General features: G+C 37.2%; 2 long non-coding RNA genes across 2 annotated transcripts; one reads left to right on the top strand and one right to left on the bottom strand.

Moving 5' to 3' along the window:
* The first annotated feature begins 2,305 nt into the window (after positions 1-2,305).
* Positions 2,306-3,586, top strand: LOC309491132. The gene is made up of 3 exons (XR_014202925.1): positions 2,306-2,515; positions 2,602-2,682; positions 2,768-3,586. It is a non-coding gene; the product is annotated as an uncharacterized lncRNA (long non-coding RNA).
* Positions 3,587-10,319: 6,733 nt separating this feature from the next.
* On the bottom strand, positions 10,320-12,084 carry LOC309490161. The gene is made up of 2 exons (XR_014202611.1): positions 11,726-12,084; positions 10,320-10,624 (listed from the first exon to the last, which is right to left on the bottom strand). It is a non-coding gene; the product is annotated as an uncharacterized lncRNA (long non-coding RNA).
* Positions 12,085-15,376: the final 3,292 nt, after the last annotated feature.

The raw sequence follows: 15,376 nt of genomic DNA, 5'->3' as shown, positions 1-15,376 counted from the left end.
CCTTAGAATTTCACAACTGCACAAACCTGCCTTGCTTTAGACAAAGTCATGAAATGCATAAACAGCCTTATTAAAAGTGGCCAGGACATGTTCAACCCATAAACAACACCTAAGGATGTTGCAATTAAAGACTGTAAGAAGGCCCTCTACTGGTCCAGGCATGAGCCAGGGAGGTCTGTCCATCAGTCAAAGTCTCTTTTGTCAGATTATTTTCATTGAACACCTTAGTGAGATTTTTTAATTTCTGCCTGGAACCAGTTTTGTCTCAGGTCTTGGGCAATAACAGGTAAAACTCAGACATCTGTTTGGATGTAGCGCTGGCATGGGCGCCCTCTCTGAGGTGGTAACGTGATGGCATCAGCATGAGTATGGCGCAACCATTAGAACTTGTTCTTCTTCCTGCCTGATTTTGCAGTGTCTGTGCAATGAGGTCAATGGTTGCCTACTGCTCACTCGTACAAAAAAGTGTAGTTTATTTTAGCCACTTCCATACAACTTGCTAAATCAGTGATAGACAGAAATCAAAGGTCTTCCGATGACGTGCCTACTGCTCCGTTCATACATGCACCTTTAGTTTAACCTACCCTAACTAAGATTTGCGGTAGCACAGCCTCCTTATTATCTACTAAAATAATGATTTCAGAATGCTTCAGAATAAATCAAGATGTAACATTTATTTGTCAGGTAAAAATGTACCATGCCAATTACACAAGTAAATGATTAAAAGCCAATTCAGAAATAATAAATACATGACATCAATTACTTAAAGATGACTCTAAAAGTAAGCAATGCATTCCTGACAGAGACACACAGTGGTGTGTGAGTGTGGAAGACACTGACACAGCACTGCATGGGTTTTTTCCCTGGTTACAGGTTTCCACAGACTGCTCTGTCACCTACCCTTAAACACCCAGACCAGAACAAAGGGTTATACCAATATTTTTTAGAGTTGTTTTGGGTCAATTCATGTACCCCAGGGGGTAGCACCTGGTTTCGGGGGAGAGGGGAAATATCTTGAAGAGACATCACCCAAAGAGGAGGACAGAATTCTCCAATGTTTTCAATCTTTCTCATAATACCAATGACTGCAATGAAATTAAAACCATTTTACCAATCATTTAAAATGATACCAAACATGAAAAGGAAAAACAATAGATTCACAAGGTACATCATATGTGATTATATAGACAATCTCAGTGAACTTTTGGTTACTCGACTCCGGGAGAGGGGGGATGCATATATAAACAAGGAGATAAGTTTGGACAAGACAATGTCCTGTGGTCCTTCTTTGCGATCTTCTGTCCAGGGTGTATTTTATTGCTCTATTGCTTTATTTCATGGTGAATTTTATCTCAGCTTTTTTTTTAGCAGGATAATCAGTTCTTACAGTGGAAGGATTCCTGGGAAGCAAACAGGTCTACCTGTGCTTCCCCGAATTGACTCAACATCAGCTGAACCGCCTGGTGATGGAGTCTCCACTCTCCACGAAGCTTAGCCTGTCGCAAAAGTGCATTGGCTGTAAGATTGAGTTTTGCCCGGGATGTGAGTGGCTTTGCAGCATCTTCACTGCAAGTTACAAGTTGTGACATGTGACGAGAGCGGACCCCGCCCTGGTGATTTATATACGCCCCTGATGCTGTGTTGTTGGATCAATGGTAGCAACCTCCTCAGGGCTAGTAGCACGGCCGACAACTCAAGGCAGTTTATGTGTCAGTGCAGTCGGGGCCTGTCCAGGACACCGAGGCTGCACACCTGTTGCATACAGTGCCCCAGGTTATTTTGGAAGCGTCTGTTGACAACACATCTGGATAATTGGGTAACACTTTAGAATAATGGTCCGTAGTTAACAAGTAGCTATGCAGGAAGTAATAGGTAGTACTGCATTAACACCGAACTTAATACTATTAACTAATATGGAAGCAATATTAACTAAGCAGTAAGTAATATGTAGCCAAGTCAACAGGGGGCGCTGCTGGGCATATTTGTAAGGGCTCTGACAGAGTCAACACGAGCAACCTGAGCGACGTGCTCCCTTTCATAGTCTACACGTAGGACGCAAGCAACTTGCAGTATCGCCCCCACCAACAACGCATAGTATTGCATGCAACGGTGCGTCGCGTATCAAAAACTGGGACGACACATTTTGCTACGCATAGACGCATAATGGCGGCCGAAGCGTAGCGATGCGTAGACTTGCAGGCACGTATGCGTATCAATTCTTTGACTCTGTAAGAGCCCTAAAAGGTACGCTGGGCCTTTAAATACAGCACTTCCTTTGAAGGCAGAACAAGTTCTGGTAGGTCTCTTTTAATGAAAAGTGACACTGAGTAGATTTTTTGTGCTTTTAGTGTTTGACCATGTTGAGTTGATACTTTGATGCAAACAGCACAGGATATTCACAGCTGTAATCATTTTGGCTGTTTTCTTTCCTAGTTGATTGTAGATGTGTGCTGAAAACTTATTATTTGGACTGGAAGAGCAGTAGCTGCTGAATGTTTGGCACGAACTATTGCACGTGAGTTTACGATGTATTAAAATCGAATGAAATGATTAGCTGCAAACTTTTTGTATGTATCACGACAAATTATTCTCTTTTTTTAGAGAAGTGTACTTTAAAAGCCTTCACGTGTTAATGAGTTGGAAGAGCAGTAGTTGCTGAATGTTTGGTACGAAATATTGCACGTGAGTTTACGATGTATTAAAATCGAATGAAATGAGTAGCTGTAAACCTTGTGTATGTATCAAGACAAATGATTCTCTTTTTTAGAGAAGTGTACTTTAAAAGCCCTCACATGTTGAGTCGGATGAGCAGTGGATGTTGAAACAGCGGTTCAGACACCTGTGGCACACAATAAAGGTATTCCTTTTCTGTAATGCTGGGATAGTTAGGATATTTTAAAATGTTTTTATTGTAGTGTATGTGGATGAGGGTTTGTATTTTAAATTGTAATATGATTTGATGTTTAGTAGTTTGTGTATTTTCAGTGTTTATGTATAACAATCAGTTTCTATGTGATCATTTTATGGGTTGACTTATTGTGTATTTTCAGTGTTTATGTATAACAATCAGTTTCTTTATGTGATAATTTCATGGGTTGACTTATTGTGTATTTTTGGTTTTTATTGTCGTTCTTTTCTAGAGTCTCATGCTGTTGATCACTGTTTTCCCTACCTTTTATTTTCGTTGGTTTATTTAATTTTTGCATCACTCATTTAGTTTTGTATTTTCTTTGTATTGTTTGGTTGGCCCAGTATTAGTCGATTTGTGTTGTATTTACATGGTTTATTTTGTGTTTCGCCGCTAGGCCGTTCTAGCTTGGAGTAACCAAGAGGGGACATATTCACTTCCACTTATATGAGTGTGGTGTGGAAATGGTCTGTGGTTGAGTTTGTGTATTATTGTGGTGTATAGGACATTGTCTTTCCTTTTGGGGTTGATGTGTATTTTTAGATTGTGTTTCTTTTTAAGTGTTATGTCACACTCTCTAGTTACTACTACTTCTGTAACATCAGTTGCCTGTTTTTGAGTGAAACCAAATGAGACCAGAACTTATGTATTTAAATAAAAAGGTTTTTGTTTATAGTAGTTCTGCCTTTGAGTTTATTCATTGAATTGAATAGCCGTGCGAGGAAACCTTTAAGTGATTTGGGGATCTCCTACCCAAGTAAAATTGGAGTGGCGTAGTCAAGAGCAGTTTAAAGCAAATAAACATTACTTAGCCCCATTACAAATACATTTAGTACAAAGGTTCCTTGGTAGGTATTTGATTATTACTAAAGAAATATATCCTCATTGAGAACTACTTGTGAACTAAGAAAGAATAACCAATTAATTACTAATCACAAAAGTAACGTCTAAAAAGTGAACAATTGTGGGGTTTTTTTTTTACTCTTAACATGGTCATAACATTTCAGAAGCTTGTGCCTCAAATGGGTTGGTTCTTTGTGGAAACCAGTTTATGAATATTATATTCCCCCAAATACGTTAGCTACATGTTGAGATTGTGACTACTACTCTTGCCAAAAGATGGACGTATGTTTATTTCAAACTTAAACATAGAATAATACTAATAATGATAATTTGTTTTAAATTTTAAATAATTAGGAAGTGATTGGATTAGTTCACTATTATGAGCTCTATTGAGTGTCAGTTCAATATGTCTCAGACTCAGGGTTGGGGAGTAACGGAATACATGTAACGGCGTTATGTAATCAGAATACAAAAATCCAGTAACTGTAATCCGTTACAGTTACGTCAAAAAACATAGTAATCAGATTATAGTTACATTTTGAAAAAAGGGGGAATACTTTCAGGATTACAATGGTTTCATTTAAAACTAAATAAGTATTTTGGCATAATAACACTATATGAAGCGCTGCTTGATTATACAGTAGTTCCTGGTTCTGTTGCCAGTAATGACTCACGTGTGCCACCCGCTGGTGCATGTGCAAATAACAGCTGTCTACAATCTCCTCAGACGCAGATTGAATCACTGCTGCTAGTAGAAACGATGCTGCCTGCGGGTAAAATCGCTTTTAATTCATGGAAATTCCGCTGCTATTTTGTAGAAATTAGGAGAGTAGCTTTTTTAGTACCCAAAATGTCCTTTCTTATCTTTTCTCACGTAACGGGATGTTCGCTGTCTAGGTAACGTAGGGGAACTCCCACTGCCAACGCCCCACGTCCAGTCAGGCAAATTAAGAAAGATCACGGCTTTAGTCAACATGTAGGCCTATTTTAAAATAAACTAATATGTAGATTGTGTAAAAAATGTAAATGTTGAGTTTTTATTTTTTAGTTAAAAATTAGTTAAAAATAAAACAAAATAATCTGTAATACCATACATTAGCCACTAGATGTCTGTATAGCCCTTTACATAAATACATTTCAGGCATGTGTGTATATTTTGCAAATATTGTACACTGGACCAAATTCTTAAAAAAAATATATATATATATATTTCTTCTTGCTTGACTTTATTTATATATGTGACCTTGAAGTAATCCCAAAGTAATCAGTTACATTACTTTCATATTATAGTACTTGGATTACGTTACTGAATACTTTTTTTATGAAGTAATTTGTAACTGTAACGGAATACATTTTTAAAGTAACCCTCCCAAGCCTGCTCAGACTCCAAAGACCTACCTTTATGTTACAGTAGCCGCCTGAGGAGGACTTCTCTTTAGGATATGAATATAAATATTGATGTTCTCTTGTCAAAAACAATTTGCATGCTTAATGAAGAAATTGGCTGCATTTATGTTGCGATAATCACAAAACCACATCTTCCAGTTTACAATGTTCGTTATAATATTACTAGTGCCTCACAGAAATGAATGCCTGTACAGTATGTGTCAAATATAAAATTAAATAACTTGTATTACTTGTGAAAAACATGCTAACTCCTCAGTAATTACTCAAGCGTTACCTTGTCATCCCGCAGGAACTACTAGTGATGTGGCCCATTATTTTAAAGTGAGAAACATGTTAACTCCTCACTTATTACTCAAGCGTTACCTTGTCATCCCGCAGGAACTACTAGTGATGTGGCCCATTATTTTTATATTTATAACACTTAGTGTTTTTAAACACTTCACTATACTACTAGTGAATCACTAGTAGTTCCTGCGGGATGACAAGGTAACGCTTGAGTAGTTAATGAGTAGTTAACATGTTTTTCACTTTAAAATAATGGGCCACATCACTAGTCAACGTGATCTCATAGGTGTGTATTTTTATGTAAAGTGTAGTTCTACCATACGTACATTTATTTACGTTTTATACACACAGAAACGTATAATACTGACGTATTTACAGCACTAAAACGTATAACATTTACTTATTGACAGCACAAAAACGTAATTTATTTACGTATAAACAACTTTACCGACGTACAAATTTGTACGTATTCCTATTTAACTTATGCATATTAAAATCGTGGCATTAATGTTTTGACTCTATTGCATTCAATTGTCTTATCAATTACATTTTCAGTCGCATTTATTACAGTTTAACGTTACTCATAAATAATAACATTTTACTCTGTTCATGCCTTCTGCTGCAAACTCGTTTCGGAGGATTAGCCTATATGGTGTTAAACAAGAATACACTTTAAAACCTTAAAAATACCTTTTTTTAATCGTTTAACCATTTTGTAATACTTGGTTTATTTACCGTGAGACACAAAACAAAGGCGTTTTATCCTATGGACCCATAATACACTAAAACACAACATAAATTCACAAAAGACATCAATTTTATTAGCTTGATGTAATCCAAATCTTTATAATCCATACGTTGTTAGCAAGAAATAGATCCAAATTCAGCCCTTTATCCAGTGATCTTTATCTCCATTTCTCAGCAGAGAACGTAAACTTCAAATCCCGCGCTCGTAGTGAATTCAAATAAAAAAAATTTTTTTTTTTTTTAAATTCAAATATTGCACCCGAAGCGTTACGACATGTTTACGGCAGTGATATCAGACGCTCATTGGCTTTCGCATGCTTCGTCACAGATTACGACATGCCGTGTTTAATTTGGTGTACTACATTTGAACAGAGAATAGCTGTGTCTGAAACCGCTCACTCGTTCACTCATTCACTATCCCTACATAGTGAATGGCAGTTGAGTGCACTACATCAGCAAAGAGTGAACGAAAATGAGTGAGCGAATTCGGACGCTGACATAATTATCACGCGCCAGAGAGGTCGGACAATTTCGTCATAAACATTTCTTACCCATCTTTGATATTTCCTTTTTTGGCTGTATGAATTGTATGTAACAATTGTATGTATGTATTTTTCACGTTTATTGCGTTATTTGATTTTAAAAAAAGACTTGCTTGTCATATTTATTTACTTTTTACATTTATATGTGAAAATAAAAGAGAACAAAATACTACACAACACATTTGTTTATTCAAATATAGATATAACGGTATATAAATAAATACATAAAACTGTCAAACCCCCCCCCCCCCTCCGTTATTTAAACATTACTTTCATTACTTTCGCGGGGTTTCAGTCAGTCAAATGATTGTTAAGTGTCCTTCAAATGATTGTTTTCTATCTCGCGTGCGCCGTTGCCATGGTGACATTGTTGCCATCCGTCATATTTATTTTTCATTCGCGCTCTATCGCCTTATCGTGTTGGATTGTGGGAAATAGTGTCTCAGCAAGTGTACATCGGATGTACACTCGAATTCAGAGAGGATTGTGGGTAAAAGTAGTGAACGAATGTAGGGAATTATGTCATTCACTCAGAATTCGGACACCACTACAAAATGGCCGACACCCTAAATAGTGCACTATATAGTGGATAGGGAGCGATTTCAGACACAGCTAATGTCTAATAGGAAGAGAATTGGCACTCTCTGCTTACTTCCGGTTTCTGGACTGGCTGCAGTAACACGTCTCTGTCCATGCGGGGGCGCTCGCAGGCGAGTGCAGAATGAATGGAGGTCTATGGCGAAAAACCCTCAAAATCCACTTTTCTCAGGATATAATTTTTTGTCTAGTAATTTGAATGTTGTATTCGAAAGGAGATACAAAGAAATTACACATTGCTGGGTGTTAGATTTTTTAGAGTCACTTATTTGGTTTAAAAAGTCTTTTAAAATGTCAATGACGTCAGAATGCTGACGTCATTAGCAGAATGCTAGCGTGTTATGGGCAACAACAACTCAAACTGTAAGAAATCGAAAAGAAATAAGTACTCGTTCATTCAACATTCGACCTATAACCCATGTTGAACTTGCAAAACCTACAATAAAATCTGAGATTTCTCAACGGCAATCGGGTGAAAGAGACACATTTAGCCGTCTAGCCCCATAGACTCCCATTCAGTCTGCACTCACCCGCGATCACCTCCAGTGGAATTCTAATGGAACTGCAACCAAGATCGATACAATGGGGCTAATAGGAAGTGCCAAGGCTCTCCGTAGACGGGCTCTGATTTGAATTGGAGAAGCACGCGCGCCTTCACAGAGCGAACAGCGAACCGAAACCGGATTAACATTTTCATGGATTAATGATTTAAATTCTGCTCTGTAACGTTACCTCATACAAAACTAGTATATAGTGCCAGAGAGGACTGCGACACATCGTCATGTGAACGACTTTTGGTACCGGTTTTGACATTTTCTCAATAAATAAATTATTGTGATTATATGTGTCTGTCTGTTGTTTTCCTTTATAATTGTAGCCTACGTAGTTTTAAGAAATTGTTAGGTTTAGGGGTAACTTTGGGGTAGGATTAGTGAATCAAACTATGTTTTAATGCTATATTGTTAATAAAACTGCCATTTCCCTAACGTTACACATATCTGTCCATTACGTTAAATTATCCTTTTAATATTGTCTATAAAATGGGTAAGTTGTTTAGGTGTGGGAGTAGGGTTAAGAGATCTTACATTTATAATCTATAAAATGGTAAAAGGGAAATTATACAATTATCTTGATGATATGAAATATTCGTAAATAGTTTACGTTTTTTAGCTGTAAAATCGTAATAATGTTACGTTTAAACGTTGCATATACGTCCATATTATACGTTTCAGCATATATCGAAACGTACAAAAAAGTACGTTTTCTATCTTTGAAAATGACGTATTAATACCTAACGTTACGTATTAACAATGAGACCAGGCTGCACTAGTTCCTGCGGGATGACAAGGTAACGCTTGAGTAATTAGTAAGGAGTTAACATGTTTCACACTTTAAATTAAATTTTTTAAAGATTTTAATATGCATAAGTTAAATAGGAATACGTACAAATTTGTACGTCGGTAAAGTTGTTTATATGTAAATAAATTACGTTTTTGTGCTGTCAATAAGTAAATGTTATACGTTTTAGTGCTGTAAATACGTCAGTATTATACGTTTCTGTGTGTATAAAACGTAAATAAATGTACGTATGGTAGAACTACACTTTACATAAAAATACACACCTATGAGATCACGTTGACTAGTGATGTGGCCCATTATTTTAAAGTGAAAAACATGTTAACTACTCATTAATTACTCAAGCGTTACCTTGTCATCCCGCAGGAACTACTAGTGATTCACTAGTAGTATAGTGAAGTGTTTAAAAACACTAAGTGTTATAAATATAAAAATAATGGGCCACATCACTAGTAGTTCCTGCGGGATGACAAGGTAACGCTTGAGTAATAAGTGAGGAGTTAACATGTTTCTCACTTTAAAATAATGGGCCACATCACTAGTAGTTCCTGCGGGATGACAAGGTAACGCTTGAGTAATTAGTGAGGAGTTAACATGTTTCTCACTTTAAAATAATGGGCCACATCACTAGTAGTTCCTGCGGGATGACAAGGTAACGCTTGAGTAATTACTGAGGAGTTAGCATGTTTTTCACAAGTAATACAAGTTATTTAATTTTATATTTGACACATACTGTACAGGCATTCATTTCTGTGAGGCACTAGTAATATTATAACGAACATTGTAAACTGGAAGATGTGGTTTTGCGATTATCGCAACATAAATGCAGCCAATTTCTTCATTAAGGATGCAAATTGTTTTTGACAAGAGAACATCTATGTTTATATTCATATCCTAAAGAGAAGTCCTCCTCAGGCGGCTACTGTAACATAAAGGTAGGTCTTTGGAGTCTGAGACATATTGAACTGACACTCAATAGAGCTCATAATAGTGAACTAATCCAATCATGAGTGTCAGCATCACTTCCTAATTATTTAAAATTGTAAACAAATTATCATTATTAGTATTATTCTATGTTTAAGTTTGAAATAAACATACGTCCATCTTTTGGCAAGAGTAGTAGTCACAATCTCAACATGTAGCTAATGTATTTGGGGGAATATAATATTCATAAACTGGTTTCCACAAAGAACCCATTTGAGGCACAAACTTCTGAAATGTTATGACCATGTTAAGAGTAAAAAAAAACACACAATTGTTCACTTTTTAGACGTTACCTTTGTGATTAGTAATTAATTGGTTATTCCTTCTTAGTTCACAAGTAGTTCTCAATGAGGATATCTTTCTTTAGTAATAATCAAATACCTACCAAGGAACTACCTTTGTACTAAATTAGATATTACTTACTGCTTAGTTAATATTGCTTCCATATTAGTTCTGTGTTAACAGAGGTGTAAAAAGTACTCAAAAATGTTACTCAAGTGAAAGTACAAGTACTGAGGGAAAATTTTACTCAATTAAAAGTAAAAGTATCTGGCCAGAATCGTACTTGAGTAAAAGTAAAAAAGTACCACATTAAAATTGTACTTGAGTATTAAAGAAGTAAAAGTAAAAGCAAGAATGAAAATTAGAGATTCTTGTTTAAGCTTTTAATCTCTAAAAACATGAAGTGAATGAACCACATACAAGGTTTTATCCTGCTTTAGAACTGTTTGTATTTAATTGTATTTAATTATCAAACTATTAGACTACTATCTAATGCCAGTATGCAACATACTTTAAACAATCCACTAAACATACTTTTACCACTAAAAGAAAATAATTCGCTACGGTACGGCCACGGGTTGGCAACTGAATCACGTTCTTCCTCCATTTTCTTCCACTGATTGACTGTTATAATTTCTCTAATTTCCAGGTCAAGGTGCTGTGCATTGAGAGCCTAAGCCCCTCCCCTCCGCTTCCGGCTCATGGGACCTTATTTCGAAAAAAATATGTATGGTATAGTCAATGGCGAGAGACAACTTATATTTTTATTCCGTCTGAACTGTGCCCTGAATTACACATAGGATGTTTGTCAATTTAAAAGATAATTATGAAAGTCAAGAAAGTCGCAGTTTGTCATAAAACAGAAGAGTAACATTTAGTTTTATGTGAAAATCGCTCAATGAACTACATCTCTCGTCTCGCGCTTTGTACGTCACCATCCGTTGCTCGTATGTGTGCAGTCTGGTACAAAACACTCAGGCATAACGGCGTAACGTTACGATTATAACGTAAGACTATAGAAAAAAATGACAGACGTTAGCTTCAGTAAAGTTAGCTTCATTCATTGAGAGAAAAGGTATGATGTCACATGTGCGCCTTTTGGGTTTGTAGTCTTTGTAATTACGTATTTTCACAGTCTTATACATACCTCAACAGTTTTACATCAAACTGCGACTTTCTTGAATTTAAAATGTATCTTTTAAATTGACAAACATCATATGTGTAATTCAGGGCACAATTCAAACGAGATCAAAATATTTGTTGTCTCTTGCCATTGACTACCATTCAATATTTTTCTGAAATGTGACCCTGGACCACAAAACCAGTCACATGGGTCAGTTTCTTGAAATTGAGATTTATAAATCATCCAAAAGCTGAATAAATAAGCTTTCCATTTGTGTATGGTTTGTCAGGATAGGGCAATATTTGGCCGAGATACAACTATTGAAAATCTGGAATCTGAGGGTGCAAAAAAATCGAAACATTGAGAAAATCGCTTTTAAAGTTGTTCATTTATGTTCGCGATTGTGCAGCATTCACTCACAAAAATAAATGTTTTATATATTTACGGTAGGATATTTACACAATATCTTCATGGAACATGATCTTTACTTAATATCCTAATGATTTTTGGCATAAAAGAAAAATCTATCATTTTGACCCATACAATGTATTTCTGGCTATTGCCACAAATATACCCGTGCTACTTGTGACTGGTATTGTGATCCAGGGTCACAAATAAGGTCCCATGGTGGTCCACCGGAAGGGGAGGGACTTAGATGCGACATGAAGTCACTTCCAAAGGACCAATGAACATGTCTGACCAATTTCATGGAATGTGAAAACGAATCTCATTGGCAGAATAAATGACATTTAAATTAAACTGGGCATGAGCGCAATTCAATTGGTTTGGTAATAGCAAGGGAAAATAGAATGAAGTGATCTCCAAAAAAGAAGTACTTTTTGACTATAAATAAAATTGTAAGGAGTAAAAAGTACTTTTTTTTCTTAAAAAATTTAATTAAGTAAAAGTAAAAGTATTGATTTTTAATTGTACTCAAGTATAGTAAAAATCCCCCAAAATAATACTTAAGTACAGTAATCAAGTAAAATTACTCAAGTATTTTACACCTCTGGGTGTTAATGCAGTACTACCTATTACTTCCTGCATAGCTACTTGTTAACTATGGACCATTATTCTAAAGTGTTACCGATAATTGTTCTAAGGGAACTCCTGCCTGTAGTCTGTTCAAGGGGTGAATGTGGCATGACCTTAGCACCGTTACCGTGGCTGAGGATGCCATATGCCCCAGGAGCCTCTGGAAATATTTGAAAGAAACTGCTGTCTTGTGTTTGAACAGATTCAAGCAGCTGAGCACTGATCGCAAATGATCTTCTGAAAGACGTGCTGTCATGGCGACTGTGTCCAACTCCACACAGAGAAAAGAGATGCTTTGCATAGGGGAGAGTTTGCTCTTCTCCCAGTTGACCCAAAGTCCAAATCAACCTATGTGCCGAAAGACCAGGTCCCTGTGCATTCATAACTAAACAGCTCCTGAGAGGAATCTAGAATTAGTCAGTCATCGAGCAAATTGAGTATGCAAAAGCCCACTTCCCTTAACGGGGCAAGGGCCACCTCTGCGTTTTATATGAGGCGACAGGAACAACCCGAAAGGTAGGACCTTGAACTTATATGCCCATTGAAATTACATGACATGAAAGTACACGCCCCTCAGGTTTATCACCGCGAACCAATCTTGGTGTCTGATACACGTAAGCATGTGTCTGTGAGTAAGCATCTTGAAATGGAGCTTGTGTAAGGCCCAATTCAGTACTCGCAGATCTGAGATTGGTTGTAACCTACCACCCTTCTTGGGTACTTTAAAGGACTGAAAAACCCTTTATTCATCTCGGCCAGAGGGACTATTGCTTCCTTTTCTAGAAAGTCTGTGATCTAGTTCCACAGGACTGTAGCATTCTTTCCTCATAATTAGGTGAAAAGGACACTCTGTATCTGGCAGGTGCCTGGAGAAATTAATCACATAGCTGAGCTGGATGGTCCTGATTAGCCAGCGTGAGGGGTTGGAAAGCGCTAGCCACGTGCCCAAGCTCTGCACGAGTCGCACTAGAGAAATGGGGTAACCGAGGTGGGATCGCTACGTCGAGAGGGCTTGAAAGCTGTGACGATCGGTGTACGAAAGCACCTAACTTGATCTGGAAGCCCACGGTGGAAGAGGTCAGCTGAGGTGCTGCTTTGCAACTCGTCACACTTACTTGAGGGCTCTTGATGGTCTGCCGATGACATTTCTACAAAAGCAGAGATTTGTTTCTAAACAGATTATAAATGTTAGAAATGTTAGAAATGTATTGCTGAAAACACATTACAAAGACTGTGATCTATGTAGTACTGAATTGTGGAGTTAGACCATTAAACAGTTTTTCACCATTTTTGTGTTCAGGAATTTTTGGGCGGGCCTGAAATTATGCCTCGGTGATGCACTGGAGCCACTGAGCATGACCCCTCCCCTAATCCAATAATAACTAGAGCGCATTAGCATCAGGGGTTCGCCCACTCAATCGCGAGCTACTGTCATTATGTTAGTTACAGCCTACAGTTTACTAGCTAGCTATGCCTTCATCGTGTAAATGCATATTACCAGGTTGAGATAATTTACAAAACAGCTTGGTCTCCTTATTTAAATCTCCTAAAAACATTGATATCAAGAAGAGGTGGATTAATTTTGTGGAGAACCACCTACACAACACATATTTCATTTTGCCGGTCATAGGTCACAGGGTTTGTAAGGATGGAAAAGTACCCAAAAACTCTGTACATTTATCATATGGGAACATGTCCATGGTGGAAAGCATGGGAAGGTCCTGAAAAACATGTTTTATAACATGTTTATGTTTATTTTTTTTAATGGTATGGTCAGAGATTCTCCACCAATAGAAAGAAGGCTTCGGGGAAGATGTTTTTAATGGTGGCAATATCTCGAGGAGGAGCAAAAAGAAAAAGATAACTATACGGATGCCCAATGGGTACCTAGCGATAAGAAAACGGTATAAGACCTGAAAGCTGGCCATCGTAAGTCAGATGAACAGGTGGCATCTCACTTTGTTGCTTGTCCAATAAAGGTAATTCTTCTGAGACCTGGAACTTCGACTCTGAGAGATTTCATTGAGACCCGAACCAAAGACTTTGGATCTGCCACGACAGCTGCAACCTATGCAAGACATCTAACAAGGTGTGTGAGCCGGCGGTCACATCTGTGCCAGTTAAAGTTTTATATGGAAGTAGAATAATGTCAAATGTTTTTGAAATAAAAAGCCTGTTGAATTGCACTACTTGAAAAAAAATAGGCATTGCATTAACCATGCTTGCATTTTAATGCATTGTATTTTTAGTGCTTACATTTTTATGGGCTGAAATTCAACATGGTTGAATATTTAAGCTGTGAATATTTCAATTAAAAACATTTCAAACACCTTTTCATTATTAAAAATTCAATAATCCATATTCACCTTTCATATTTCACTTCCAAAATATTCAAACTGTTTAAAAATACAACCAATAATATTCAACAGGCAATTTTCGGTCCATTTTATTTCGCTTTGCAAATTCGCTTCCACAAATTCAGTGGTTCAAATTCGACAGTAAATTCAACATTGACGTCCAGGAACTGCAGGAAAAGCAGTAGATTGCCGAGCATACTCTCCATCTGCTGTTAGTCTACCTCACCAGCAGATGGTGCAAAAGCGCGTGTTGAAGACCAGCAACAGTTAGAGCAAGTCATTCATTCATAAAACTCATTTACAGCAATGTAAGTGTATTTGTGATTATTATGGCGGCGGTTTTATGTTAAATTCAGTGTCTCGGTTACTTTTCCTGTGTAGCCTACATGCATCTTTCTCTACCGTGAACGAGATTATAATGTTATTCCCCGATGCGGATATACAGATCCAATGTTACATTTTTGAGGTTGACATATATTTCTCTTGGTTGTTTAGTTGCCTTAACGTTATATTGTGGCGATGTGCTGCATGCAGGCTATTAGGGTTTCCCTCAATACTTAAGGATTCCCCTGCTGGACATATACAACGCTTAACGTAGCTTAATGGACTACAGTGATGTAAAAGACCAAACGCGCAGGCAAGCAGATGGACTCAGAATAACGCGCAAAGCTTAATGCTGAGCGTTTCCCAGTGATAGACTGGCATAAAGATGGCTTGATGTTGGACATTCGCACATTTAGGGACCGTCTCTAAAGTGTATACGACTTTGGTATACACGTTTCTAACTCCGATAGCATTTGAATAGAACGACTTACAGTCATAAAACCAACTGTAAAGTGTTCATGTAGTGTCAGGCATAATGCGCACCCTTTGGATTTTTGATATTTATTCAAATAAATTTAAGTTTGCT

The sequence above is a fragment of the Leuciscus leuciscus genome (genome assembly GCF_965113295.1).
Source record: "Leuciscus leuciscus genome assembly, chromosome: 25".
Lineage (NCBI taxonomy): Eukaryota > Metazoa > Chordata > Actinopteri > Cypriniformes > Leuciscidae > Leuciscus > Leuciscus leuciscus.
The sequence above is the reverse complement of the archived record's forward strand: the minus strand, read 5'-3'. Positions and strand labels throughout refer to the sequence as shown.